Here is a 15,218-nt window from a genome sequence, read left to right on the forward strand (position 1 = left end):
ACAAGTTTATAACCTACTTATTGATCCTGTCACTTGAAACTTACATTGAATTTGTTTTGTTCCGCCACTTAAAAAATATAACACATTCTATACATGCTGTGGGAAGATTGCTCTGAATCTGACACCCCTTTTTCAGATGGCTTTTCTTTAGAATTTATGCAGACATTGTATGCATGATAGCAGGGGCTGCAACATGTGATCAGAGGGGGAGCAATATGTAATGAATAACAGGAAAGTGTTCTTTATACTAAAATAGCACGTTACACCTTTTTTTTTTTCTTTTTTCATGCACAGACCTAACCTTTGTAAGGAAATGGCTGTTTTTTTTTGTTTTTTTTTTTGTTTTTTATGAAAAGGGACCATTGTAATGAGAACTATGGAGAATATACAACATCCTGGTTACATTATGTACTTCTCAGATGTTCCTCATTAGGTAGAATAGTTCTCTTTAGATCCCAGCTCTCTTCCATCTAATGTTAGGACTCTGTTGTTTTACTACCTTCACTTAAGATAATTTGCTAACATCAGAAATTTGAACTTATAAATGTAATAAAACCCATCTATTCTTTTTACTAAATGTTAATACATAATTTACATTTCAAAACATTCACTTTAAATCATAGTTTTCCCCAAACAGCCAAGATTTGGTCTTTTGCAGAGAGAGGATTTGTATTGCTTTATCTGTCAGGTCCTGGAAACCCTATCTGTGTGAGTAAGCACTACTTGAATGGGAAAAGATTTTCAGGATCAGGCCCTGAACAAAGCTACGAAAAGGGGAGGACTTTTGAGTCTATGGAAAAATTGTCAAACACCAAATGCATTCTATATTTTAAATCTGTACCACAATAATATTGAGAGTTCAGAGGAGAATGAATTTCAGCCTCAAGCACTTCTTCTGATCTATTTTTAAAAAAAACAACCCTAGCCCAGCGCTACATCTGCTAATTGAGCCGAGACTCCCAACTGCTATTTGCTTTTATTCTTTTGACTCCAGCAGTTTTTTCATACTTGTTTCTCATCAGCGTTAGACAAAAGTGACATGCACACAGTGATGAAAATGTATTCTATTTAAGACCAAATTTGGGTTAGCTGGAAACGTGAGGTCTGGAAATTGCTGCAAATAAAATAGCTGGAGTGAGTATTTTGTCATTTGACAGTTCTCTTAACTCAATAACAAGGTCCTATTTACTGAAGGTTCTATAATGTAAAATATGAATGTATGGCTATTCCCTTAGTAAATGTAGGTAATCAACAGATTCTTTAAAACAGTTTGGGACAAATTCTACCCTCACTTACACCTGTATAACCCTCCTGTCCTCAATTTGCATATGTGCTAGATACTTTATTTGCTTTGTAGGGAACCTAGCAGAATGGGGTCCTGGTCCATAACTGGGCTTCTAGGTGCATCCTCGTTATCTATTATTAATATATAGAATCCACCTGCATTGCTCTCCTGCACTTAGTCCCATGCACAGAAGAAACATTACAGACTTTCTGATCTAACAATAGTTTTTACTGAATCTGATAATGATTTTTAACAGGGTCAGTGAGATTGGAATGAGGTTCTGTGTCACTACTGAATTCTAGATCTTCTCCATCCGGACAAGGGCACCGCTTTAAAATTTCCCAGTACTCATTACAATACGTCACCCATACCTGTTGTGTAGAGATGCCATTGAAATGATCTCATGCAATCATGTGAGTGTAGACTAGAGACATTAAAAATATTTTTAAAAGACCAGTTTTGGCAGGATCTTACATTCACTGTGCGGTCCCTTGCCGTTATAGAATGAGATCATAATACCGTCCTTCCAGACTGTGGGCAGGGTTCAATTCTCCACACCAGACGAAAGATGGCCAGAAGTGATTCTGCTACCAGATCAATAGCACACTTTAGCGGCTCTGAGGGGATGCCATCAGCACTGGTTGAGCGTCTGTTTTTCAGTTTAGCGATGGCATGCTTCACTTCATCCAGTGTTGGTGCATCAGTACAAATGTCTGGATCTGGAACTGCAGTGACTGCCAGATCATCCAGCTCTGAACAAACATCAGCTGGAGGATGGTTCAAGGCACTATAATAATGTTCTACCCAGTGTAAGAGAATTTCATCATCTGATTTACATGGATGGCCTTGGCTGTCGTTCAGGATGCCGTTTGTAGTGACTACCTCTTGACCGCTGAGGTTGCAAATGGTGTAGAATGCTGGCTTCAAGTTGCCCCGGCTAAGCCAAATTCAACATCATCTTCCACTTTGCTATAATATGCCTTGTGATCACTGAGAGCCAGGGTGTTAAATTTTCAGTTAAGCTGACTACGAGTGCACTTATTACCACGCTGGCAGGTTGCAGCCTTCAATTTAATTATCTGGAAGGCCTCTTCCGTGCAGGATGCCTATAGCCAATTGTCTGCTCAGCAGATTGGTTGAGGGTAGAAATGAATGGGACCAGGCATCCTCCACATAGTGTGGCAGGTTAGCTAGAGCCGAGAATCTGTTGCTGACATCAATACAAAACCTGTTGGCTAAACCTGGCACATGAAGTGCATCGATGTCAAACTTCTTCATCATCGCAGAGGGCTTACCTGCTCATTGGAGCATCAACACCACACAGGCAACCACTACAGGAGGTGAAGAGATGCCTAACACATGTAATTATGTGGTCCGACTCCTTCTGACTGAAACCATCATGAGAGATCCATGACATCTGGTATATGCATTGCCACTTGAACCATGACCCAAGAATGGAAAGATTCTGGGAGGCACAGAATGTAAGCAAGCAGCAAGAGTTATCATTGGGTGTGCTTGAACCCTGTTCAAACCCAGTTTTCAGGGAGCCAATAACTGCATTTAGGTCACCCAGGATCACAAGATTATATTGTGGAAGAACAGTTCATACTAGATGTTCCAATTGGTTGTAGAAATGATCTTTAACTGAGTCAACAGATTCCTCTGTCGGCGCACAGATTACTATGACAGTGAGGTAACTGTGCCAATGTTTAAGACGTGCAATAAGTAAGTGAGCAGACATGGGCATCCAGGTTGTCAGGGAGGACTTGGCCTTGCCTCGCAATAGTAGTGCTACCCCCACGTAAATGTCTGGGGCCGCAAGAGTACAGAAGTAAAGAATCTTCCACCTCGTGACAGCCGTGATCTATCAGCCTTGCTTCTGTTAGTCTTGCGATTGATATACCAAGACAGTCCATTTTGTGTTAGACAGCGACCTGATGACCATGTCTGTAAAAAGTTGCAACATTCCAAGTTGCAATTTTGGTGGAATGTCGGAGATCCCAGATACAATTGGATGCATTGTCACAATGTACTGCAGATGGGGGTTACCTACCAACATTAGAGGACACGCCTCCTCAGGGGGGCTTTGGCACGAACCTGTCATGTTTGCATGGAGGAGAGATGGCACCAACAAGGCATCTACAGCTGAAAGTGAGGCAGGGGTTTAACCCTGGTGCTGAGTACTAGGTTATTCATAGTAAAAAAACCAAGAGCAAATGATTATCCCAGGAAATACCTTGTCCCACTGGGATGAGATGGAGGCACAGTAACGCAACCCTTTTCCTAGTCTACCAGGACTGGCTTCATGCTATGCGACCCGAGCCATTGAGTCTTTCTCAGCGACTTCCTTTGCCTTGGGTAGCTAGGTGAAGCTGCTGCCCTGCATCTTCGCTGCCTGTGTTAGCCATCCTTTTCAGGGTTCGCTTGGATATTATGTGAGGTGGACAGATCCAAATGTGATATTTCGGACAAGCCTTCATTGCTGATGGTATAGCTCCAACAAGCAATCCCCTACTTCAGATGTTACACCCCCTCCACCACGATGAGGTAGAGGTTGGGTTTGAGGCGGGGGCAAACACTTTGCTCTCCATTCCAGGGAAGGTGTTTGCGCATGTTTTGCTGGCATGCCTGGAGCCTTTGCTACATCTGAAGTGTTGTCCCCAACAGTCAGGCTTTATGAGGAACAGGTCCACATCAGATGCCATTTTGACCCTTTGGTTGTTGCCAGAGATACATTGCGAGTTCAGGAAGCCCCTGCATGTAGTGTATGTTGATCTTAAGGCTGCATTTGATTCAGTATGCCATGTTGTGTTTATGGAAGGCCTTAAAGGACATAGGTGTCCCCACCACTCTGCTGGACTTGATTAGAGAGCTGCATAATGGAACCACTGCCCGTGTTTGTCTGGGGAACTGAATGTCAGTGCCTTTTAAATCAGTATCTGGTGTTAGGCAGTTTTGCGTTTTGGTCTCTGCACTCTTTTGTCGGGCAATGGATTTCATAATGCAGCATTCCGTCAGGTCCATAGCCATTGAGATCGGTGATCTCTCTCTCTCTCTCTCTCAGGCCTTGACTACGCTGATGACGTTGTTCTTTTAGTACAGGGCCCTGACAGGTTTTGTGAGGCACTCCAGCATATGGAGGAGGAGTCAGCTAAGATTGGTCTCCGTGTTTCATGGTCAAAGACAAAACAGCAAAATCTAGGACCAGGTCTATCCATGACTCTAGTCTCTTTGAACAATGAAACTGTTGAATCAGTTTCCATCTTTTGCTATCTGGGTTCTATACTTACCAGCTCCCCCAGTTCTCACACAGAGGTTCTCCTTCGAATTGGCATCGCAGCATCTGCCATGGGCCATTTACAATGGATATGGAATCAACAGCATCTTAGTATGACAACCAAGTTCAGGATTTATTTGAGCTGTATCTTTCCCATACTGGCATATGGCTGCGAAACATGAACACTATGCCACTCAGACTGGACAAAGCTGGAGGCTTTCCACACAAAATGTCAGTGTCGTATATTGGGCATAAAATGGAATGACTTCATCCGTAATGCAGATGTTTATGGTTGCTTGGGCCTACAGACTATTGGGGCCATTGTCTGCAGGCGGTGCCTTATGCTTTTTGGACATGTTGCAAGGATGCCACAAGATGTTCCAGCGAACACTGTTCTGCGGGTGGCTTGTAACATCCGGGATCAAATTCCACCAACGAAGGGGTGGAGGTGGCCCAGAGGCAGACCCCCTATTACATGGTTTTCATCAAGTCTGTTCCGATATTGGACTCTCAGGCCGTCAAGTCTTTGCGGTTGTGCAGGAACAGACCAAATGGCAAATGACTGCTACAGCCGACTGTCTGGCTAAGCATTGAAGAGAGAGAGTTTTGGCAGGGTACCTTCCACTGGCCATTACAGTGTGCCATTCAACCCATTTTGCAAGATTAAGAAGGATATGAGTATTAGGAAACCTCATTAAAAAAGGTGGTTGCACATTTGTGTTTTCAACCCAAAGCACCTTGGTAGGATTCAGGATTTTATGTTGGGTTTTTGTGTGTGTGTTTTTGTTATTTTTAAATATTAAAAAAATGTTTAATCCACATTAAAGATTAATCTCTTGCCAACTTTTCTTTAGAAGTGTGGATCAGAATCTGTAGCCTTTAGTGCTACTTATTCACTTATTTATTGATTCCGTCTTACGGAAAGCTGGTCAAACAGCTTTATTTCAAAATTCAAAACATAGAAATTTACTTCTGAGCTCAGATCTCAAATGCCAACTTCCAACCTGAAGCAAACTTTTATAACTAAGTTAAAATGGAGGCTATAATGGAAACACAGAAATAGCCTTAACCTTTGTGCCATTGACACTGTTGCTGTAATATGTGAGAAGCTGAAGGACAGGCTTCAAATCCTGGGCCAAAGTTGAATCAAAAGAATATTTTCTATGAAATATACTGGCACATAGGTATGTGTATAACACCCGGTACAGGTGATTTCTGTATGTGCCTTGCTGCTGTTAAAGATTTGTGCTTGTGTGTCACTGCGTGTGATTTGGTTTTTTTCCCCCCTCCCCATATCCTGATTCTTCTTTAGCACTGCAGCTTTAATAATAGGCTAAATTTTGTCCTTGGGTAAACATATACAATCCTATTAGCAGTTTTGCCGCAGTTTAGCTGAGGTCGGAATTTGGTCCACTGTATTTATTACATTTTTAAATCACAAATAACTGTGGGTCAAGTTTCCCCTGATCCACACCTCCCGTAGTAACTCAACCCAGTGAGCTCAATGGTGATGCATGAAACATGAGTCAGAGAAGAATCTGGCCCCGTGATATCACTGAAAAAGCGAGGGCTAAAGGTGTATTCTGAATCTGCTCATGGCATCAGTAAAAACACTCTGTAGCTTATTCAAGGTAGAATAGGCATTGTCTACCATGCCTTCTTGGCGGAGTTTCTAGTGCTGAGCAGGAGGAGTACAGAACATATGAGGGAGGGAAGAAATAGCATTGATAACAACAAAAAACAGCAAAGAAATTGATATCAAAGTTGTGAAAGGTGCCACACATGGCATGAATACATGTTTAAATCCAGTATCTTCATATTCTACAATATTAAAGTCATTCTTTAAAATACACCAAAGGAACACTTCTAATTTAGTTGCCAAGCAAGGGTTAAAGGGAGGGGGAGAGGGTGAACGAACACGAATGAACAGAAAGGTGAACCAGTATTTTAAAATGTAGTTATGGGCTAGAGGCTCTTAAATACTGGGCTGTCAAAACTTGTGAGTTGGTACGAATAATGAAATGCATGCTTAAAAATGCTTTGCTTCATCTTTAATATCTTTACTGCATGCAATTATATTAATGTAATTTAGGTGCATACAGCAACAATACCAAAGGAGCAGCCAGAGTTTGTGTCTAAACACTGACATCTGGATGGGATTTTATAGGCCTTAGTTTTAAAAGATCAATGTTTGGGACATTGTTTTTCCTGGTGCATACTGTGGGCACAAATAAATGCAGTCATAATTTTGTGCATAAAATAATCCCACCTGAATTTTGGTCAGTTGGTTTATACATTCCTGATTTATGGATACTATTTTTCAAAATCCGTTCTCCTGTTTCAAAAAGTTTTTCTTTCATCTAGACAGAGAGTAGATCCAATATCATGTGACTTATGTGACCAATTGCATATCATGGAAAACCAAATGATGAATAATAAATAGCTGAAGTAAACTGTCTACAAATAACCCATGGATAGGAAATTCTTCATGTGAATTGTTCAATGATTACTTACAAATAACCAACACAGAAATCAGAATCAGTGTGTGAACAACTTGGGAACAGAAAAAAAAAAAAAAGGCAAAATTTGGTGGAAAACTTATTTCCAATTAACAGTGAGGTCTATTTTGAAAGATATCTAATTTTAGGAAAAAAGATATACTTGTACCTACTATATTGGAATTTTTCCCTGGTGATGAATTATTTCTGCAGTACTGGAAGGTTAAGTCCTTATATGGATTACCTACTATGTAAAAAGTTTGTTATGCATGTTACAGCTGCCCAGAGAATAAAATCTAGCAAGTTTCTGGTTGTCTGGAATTTATTTATACCTTTCTTTAATGTATCAGGGTGATACATTACTGTTTTGTGTTGGATCCATTGTTTCAGAGCCTTTTGGACTCCACCACCACCAAAACATAACTAGAGTACTAGTTATGTGCTGAGCTGAAACAGTTTTCAATGTAACATCCATAGGAAATGTTGTCACTTGCATTATATGTTGTTTATAAATAGGTTGCTGAGGTAATATTTAGTTGGCACATATTGCCAAAAGGCAGGGGCAATGCCCAGTGATATTTCAGATCTCAGGAGCACAATATGCAGGGCTAGATCCATGGGTGAAAAGCATGTGACAGCATTGTGTATCATAACTTTGGAACACTGTGAGCACTGATACTTATCCAATGAGGAGAAAATGCTGGATACCTAGTATTTGTTTTTCATGCATTCACAAGATGAAAGTAAAAATAAATAGAAAAACTCGAACATTTCTCTAGTTTGAAACCCAACAGGTTTCATAATATCTGAGTTAGGTCAGCATTCAAAAATCATGAGATTTTAAAAATAATTAATATTGGATTCTTTTGATTTGCCTTCCAGTGTCTGAGACATTTCACACTGTCAAGCTTTTCTCCCCAACCATGTGGACTAGAGTTTTACATTTTATTGAAATAAAACATGATTCCAAGAGCTATGGCTTTAACCAAAGCACCAACTATTGTAAGAATTGGCAACACCAAGGGCTTGCTAGCACCACATTTTGAGGCAGAGTATTGAGTGCAGTACTGTTTCCCCCCCCCTTTTTTTTATGTCTAAAACATGCTCTGATCACTTCAATTCAGTAACTAAACGCTGGTTGCAATGATCCAGCAATTTAGACACTTTTGTTATAACAGATACCGTTTAAACAGAAGACCAAACCAAAGACTCCCTTCTAACCAATCCCCTTCAGGCAAAAGTCTAAGTAAACAGATGGGCCTGAAGATCAACATATTTAAGCTCAGTTGCACAACTAGAGGGAGCAAATTCCAGAGTCAAGGACCCTGAACTGGGAAGGGCCTGCTTCAGCCCCACTCAACTGAAATTTAGGGCCTGTCAGCAGAAACATCACAGCTGCTTTTAGTCATTCTAGTGGAGCAACTGAGACGCAGTCTTTAGGGTAATCTGTACCCAAACTATCTAGGGTTTACAGACTGCAGCAAAAACTTTGAATTTCCTGGTCATTCTTCAGGTGTTTTAGAGAGAGCCTTTTCAGTCTGACTTCTGCGTATCTCTGATGCTCTACAATTAAAAAGAACTTCTACTGGTAGTTACTGTGTTGAGAGGGACTAATAAAGTGTGTGAGAGCAAGGACTGAACAGATACAAATAGTCATAGAGTAAAAGTGAGGGGAAACTGTACTAAGAATCATCCGGAAGAAGCAGAGAAGTGCACAGAGCAACAAAGCAAAAGACTACATGGCTTCTTCTGACCTTAAGTCTCTCTTCTTCTCTTCTTGTCCATCTACTTTGCCTTAGTTGGTTGAATAATACAAGAAATGATTCAAAAATATTTCCATTCCAAGTTTACTCTGGTGTGCTCCATGGAGTGATATATTATTACACACTTGTTGGGAAGTAGGTCAGGGGTGCAAGCAGAACTTTGCTAAGGATTGACCCAAATTACTTGCCTGGCTGCCTCAAATTTGAACGGTGGTGAGATCTGGCACTTGGGGTAGCAACACTGGTCAAATTTGGCCTCCCCCACCCCCATCATACCAGCAGGGAAAGGAGAGTCACCCTTATGACACCTAGCTCCAATTACTGCCTCTCTATTGGCCTCACCCACTGCTGGGGGGAGGAGGGTCCTGGCCAGAACCTGATTTGTTGGGAGCTATCAGGTTCTGGCCAGGTCTTCCCCCCCTCCCTCCCCAATAGTGGGTGGGGCAGGACACACCTCTGCCAATAGGTGTTCCTTTCATTGCTGGTGTGATGGAGGGGTGGCCAGGCCAAATCTGAGTGATGTTTTAACTTCATGTGCCAGGTTGCAACACCACTCAAACTTGGCCCGGATGCCCCTCTGCCATGCCAGCAGGAAAGGGGCTCTACTGTTATGACACCCAGCTCTGGTCAAGGACCAAGGAGGTGGGGACCTGTCCCCCATTGCACCCCTGATGTAGACAAATGACTACTTGTTTATTTTCAAGAATGTTCATGGGAATTAATATCTGGAAGGGGGACTTCAGTAGCTTTGCACCCTTGCAGAATGGTTTCAACTTGGGAAGCAAACTAGTACAGTACTCGGATTTCATATAACTTCAGGCCACTTGTATTATTGTTTGCCTACAGCACCTGAACTGTCTTCTATATCTCTTTCAATATTAAAGCTATCATCTTGTTACACAGTCTTATTGTTGTAGTACCTAGGCAAGGTACTAACAAACTTCAACAGGACTTTATTTTTTAAAGTGGAAACCTCTTTTCCAAGCTGCTGCTGCACCCTCCGTAGCTCTCCTTCAACCTCTTCAACTCCTTCCCCCTCCTTCCTATTTCCTGTCCTTTCAGACTCCCAACAGCCAGTGCTCCCAATTCTAATAATTACAAGTAACATCTAAACACCACACTTATTCAGTCCTCTCACAATCTTATGCAATATTTCTTGGGTTATTGTCCTAAGTGTGCATTTCCGTCTCTCAGAATGAAGAGATGGAAATATGAGTTAAATGAATGCCTTGAGAGACAAATACAGTGTATGGGACTACAACATAAAATCTGCTAATGAGTCTCAAATGGAACTACAACAATTTAAAACAATGTGAGGAATTTCTTGGCCAACCACATGCTTATGGTCTGCTGAGCAATGATGCACATGTGGCACCGTGGAAATCAGACTTGTAATGTGACACATGTTTAGCAATGACTATTTCAGTCAAGCGTTATAAATGTTACAGATATACCATAGCATGTAATCTTCAATTACCAGCTTAGTCAGAATTCTATTTGCTATGTGATTCTTTATCATACATGGAGCTACAAAGTCTTTTACAAATGAGCTGTGCTTGCCCTTGGTTGTGCAAAGAGATGGAAAAACTGTCTTCTTTATTTTTATTTTTATTTTTATGTTAAGATTTGTATCTTAACATGGCAGAAACTGCTGCATGTGAACATATTATAATATTTATAAGACAAAACCTAAGAATTCCAGGTGATCTGGAAATAATTTTCCTTTAGGTAAAGAGACCAACACAGATGTGAGAGTTATAGGCCCCCTTCCAGGATGTTGCTTTTGTAAAGTGTGTGGGTTGCGTGTCCATAGCTTGCTTACCTCTTAAATCCAACAGTTTATTTAAAAAAACACACACAAAGTATTCACTAGCCCCAGTAAGCTAACAAAATGTACCTCTGCAATCTTTCCCTTTCTCACTTCAGAGTGGGTTTTTTTAGGGCAAATGTTGAAACTGTTCTTTTATGAAAATCTCCTTTTTAAGTTTTAAAGAGAACATTTGCTTTAGAAAAGGAACATTCTTTATTTTGTGAGTGTGACTTAGGACTTAATCCTCAAAGGTGCTGAATATCTCTTATAAAGTGAGCATTTGACTTCACAGAAGGTACTCAAAAGAAGGCAGGATCAGGCCATGGGCAGTTAGAAGAGAACCTGGGACTTCTGCTCGCCACTCTGGCACTACCTTTGGCAGATTGCTTAGGCCAAAATTGTCACATGGGTCCACTCATTTTTCAGATGACCAGCTTGGGACACTTTCGGCCTGATTTTTTCAGACAGTGCCGTTCATCCTCGTCTGCAGTTAAAGTAAATGGAACCTGTAGGTGCTCGGCACCTCTGGAAATGAAGCCACAGTTGTGTCAAGTTGGACATCTGACAGCTTTGGAAATTTTAGTCTCTGGGTTTCAGAGTTGCTAAGTATCTGCATTTCCAGTGGAATTCATCTCTGAAAATAGGGCTCTAGGTCGTTGAAAACATTGTCTTTAATCTCCCTGTTTCCCTATCTGTAAATTATGGCTAATACTTCCATACCTCACAGGAGAGAGGAAATTTCATTAATGTTTCTAAAATGCTTTTTGATCCTTGCAAAATAGGTTCCGCATAAACACATAGCTGTAGTATTATACTTCTCCCATTGGCTGTGGTTGCCCTTTCTAGGGCAGCCTCTTGTTCACATTCCTTTTGATTAAGGCTGCTCTTCCATACGGAAATAGTTTGCTGATCCCTGTTTTGCAGCAATGCATGAAACTGCAAACACCTGGGAAGATTTTTCCATGGTGCAAGCTCTAGTGCACCACTGGGCAAACATCTGAAACTCGTTTTGAGTTTCCCAAAGGTCTCTTCATTGACCGATTGAGGTTTTATTTTTTCCCTTTAAGTCACATTTCTCTTTTGAGGTTGATTCTGAGAACTTGACAAGGGAGTTGGGGATGGGGGTGTCATAGACTGTGCAAATGGAATTATTGACCCCCCTGGGACTTTAATAAAGCTGTACAATAGCCAAAGACATGCACATACTTTTTCTTGCAATTAACTATAAAAATTCAGTTAAAATGAAGTCAGTTACCAAATATTCAGCCAGTCTTGGATAATCAACACTCCTATAAGTAGACTGACATCAGAAACATACTGTTGCAACTACATGGAAAAGCTGGTCTAGGAACTACTAGAACTGACCCAACCTATCTCTGAAGCCAAATGGGTTCAACATAGGTGAAATTCTATGATCTGTGTTCTCCAGGAGGTCAGACTAGATCAAATGGTCCCTTCTGGCCCGTTAGACATCTTGTAAAATGTAATGATCTCAATAGATTAGTGAAAGCACATGTTCTTTCTTCCCTTTCCTTTGCTCCCAGGGAAAGAGAAGAGATGTGACAGCCTCAAATAGATCTACTACTCCCCCACTGGCATCCTTCCCAATGCCTTTCCCTTCTCATGGTAGACCTTCCTTCCTGTGACTTCTGTTAACACTTGCTGATCTTGTCCCATGGTCCAGTGTCTCCAGCAGAGCATCTGCCATAAACTGATTACCTATTCTTTACTATCCTGATGATCAGTTTAAAAAACGACTATTTTACTTAGTAATCCATGAAAAAAAAGGCATGTGTGAGGAGGATGATATGCATTTGGTAAGACTGTCTGATATTTTATGATGAAACTGTTATGTTGTCTGCCCATACTGCTATGCCTTTGATTCACTGTCTCCATCTCTTGCTCAGACTCTTTCTGTCTGAAAGTAGGGTACGTCCTGGGATATGTCTGAGCTGTGCATGGGCAGCTCAAGAGAGGATGGGGCTATAAGGCATATCGTTATGTCCCCTTACCAGGATAATGGAGCCTCTGCCTCTGGCAGACAGGGATTACTAGGGCACAGGGATACCCATGACTCTTTTCCCAACCACTACCCCTGTGGCTGGAGATGGTGTGGTATAGAACATGCTGTGGTAACTTTGTCACTTAGGGATTCCCTCTCAAAGAGGAGACTCCTTCGAGATCTTGATCCTGCCCCTTTGCGCTACTGGAGTGTCAGTCTCTAAGGTGCCACAAGTACTCCTTTTCTTTTTGCAGAAAGCAGATGGAATCTCTAATCTATAAACCTCTCCTTTAGACTAAAGCATCCCACTTCAGTATTTTGGGCATATTTTATACTTCTTAAACTAAGGAATTATGTTAAATTAGAATTATAATTTAGAAGTGTATACAGTTATGAATGTATCAGACGCCTCCTTTATATTCTGTACTAAGATATGATCATGTTTAAAATACTTATGCAGTATTTTCCTTTAGATGACATCAATTAAAGTAGGGTTCTGAATAGTCAACATTTAACTATTAAGTGGGTTTCTTCTGAAGCCCAATAGTTTAGGTTTTTATTAATTGGCAGGGCAGGTAGTGAGGATAGTAATGTAAACTATATAATAGTGTAGACAGTACACTAGTAAATGATACATAGTACATGATACATAGTAGAGACAGTAACATATGTTTGGATGAAGAAAATGAAAACAAAATTTCAAACTTACCTTTTTTCTTATTAGGTAAATATCCAAATTGATTAACTTGTGTGGCTCTTTATGTGTGGATGTGAAATGTCTGAAGAAAGGCTTGTGAGTATAGAGTGTAGTTAATTTAGAGGAAAAAAGACCAGGACAAATTCCTTGCCTTAATCCCGTGCAACCTCAGTGATTTAGCTGGAGCCACAGCCACGGAAGAGAGAGCAAAATAACCAAGCCCCAAACACAATTATAGTTAGCTCTGCTCCCACTGAAGTCAATAAGAGTCTCACCATTGACTTCATTGAAGTCGAATTAGGCCAAAATTCAGTGCTTTGGAAAATCCCATCTATAGTGAAGACTGGGCCTAAAGGCTTTGATTTTTTTCAGTGTGATTTGGGCAGCCCGTTTGAAAAAATCTATGTGGAATTGGGATAGAATTTTCAAAAACGGCTAGGTGACTTAGGCTCCTAAGTCTCATTTTCAGAAGCAATTTAGGCACTTAGGAGCATAAGTCTTATGGAAGGTCAAGGGGAGCTAAAAGATGATGACCTTCTCTCAGGATCATCTGACTTTTATATTGAAGCAATTTGGGCTCACAGTTTGAATGCCCATATCAGAGTTTTTGTGTATGCAGAAATGCATGCAAAAACTTATATGAATTCAGAGAACTTCTGGAAATCTGGACCACAGAGCTGATAAATAGCAGGTGTAGGTTTTATTGGGTCTAAGTGACACTTTTAGCAGAGGTGCAAAGACTACAATGTAAGCTGGCTGCAATGTTGAAGGACAGAGTTTGACCCTCAGGGCTTACAGATAAGAAAATATTTATCATTTTGAGACCAGTTCTGTCACCCTTACTGAGGTTGAGGAAAGATGGCCATATAGCTAAAGCACTCAATCAGGTCTCAGGAAATCTGTCTTCAATTCCCACCTCTGCCATGGACTGAAGTCAACAGGACTAGTCACATGCTTAAAGGCAAGGATCTGCTCAAGTACTTTGGGGACTGAGTGACTTTTCCAAGGGCACACGAGAAGTCTGTGGCAGAGCCAGAGGTGAATCCAGATGTCCTGAGCCTTAGTTCAGTTACTTAACCACAAGGGCATCTATCTTCCCTGCACTCTTCGGGTACCTCTAAGCTGCAACCCAAGCTGTGATTGCAGACTGGGTCGATATACCTGTGTTACCATGACTAAACAATAGCCGTGTCGATGTAGAGGTGCTGGTTTCAGTACGTGCTAGCAGCACGAGGAGTTAACCAGCGTCCCTGATAAGCTGGTAAAGCCTATGTTGCTGCATCTGTAGGGCTATTTTTAGCCATGCTAGCATGGGTAAAGCTAACCCAGGTCTACCTGTGCAGCCGCCGCCTCTTGAATTGCAGCCTAGACATGCCCTTCCATTATTTGCTTTAGTTTGTCCTCTGGATGATGCTAAACATCCAGGCCTCACAAGGATATTTGTGAGGATGAATGTTAATGTGAGATTCTTGGGTATTATAGTAATAGGCATCATACAGTTATGTAGATGGATAGTTCCTCACCCATATATAGTCTCTTTGAAGTCAGTGGGGCTAGCTGTACAGTGAGGTATTTCATGTCATGAGTAAAGGTGACCGTGTTGGGCTCTTTGCCTGCCCTACGCTCTGTCTTGTCACCTCCCCTACTTGCTAATCGAGTGGATGTGTATATTGGGTTAGGCATGGTGGAGAAAAGCTTTTGGGTCCCTGAGCTACACTGACTGTAGCACAGTTTAAATAATAATAGAGCCATTTGGATACTTTGCTGGAAAGCCAGAGTACATTTTTTTCAGACCTATGTTTATAAACATCTGCTGGTTCTAAGGACAATGGCTGCATTGTAAGCCAGAACTTAGAAATAGGCAGCATTCCAAACATAGTGTGTAG

The sequence above is a fragment of the Lepidochelys kempii genome, chromosome 3 (genome assembly GCF_965140285.1).
Source record: "Lepidochelys kempii isolate rLepKem1 chromosome 3, rLepKem1.hap1, whole genome shotgun sequence".
Lineage (NCBI taxonomy): Eukaryota > Metazoa > Chordata > Testudines > Cheloniidae > Lepidochelys > Lepidochelys kempii.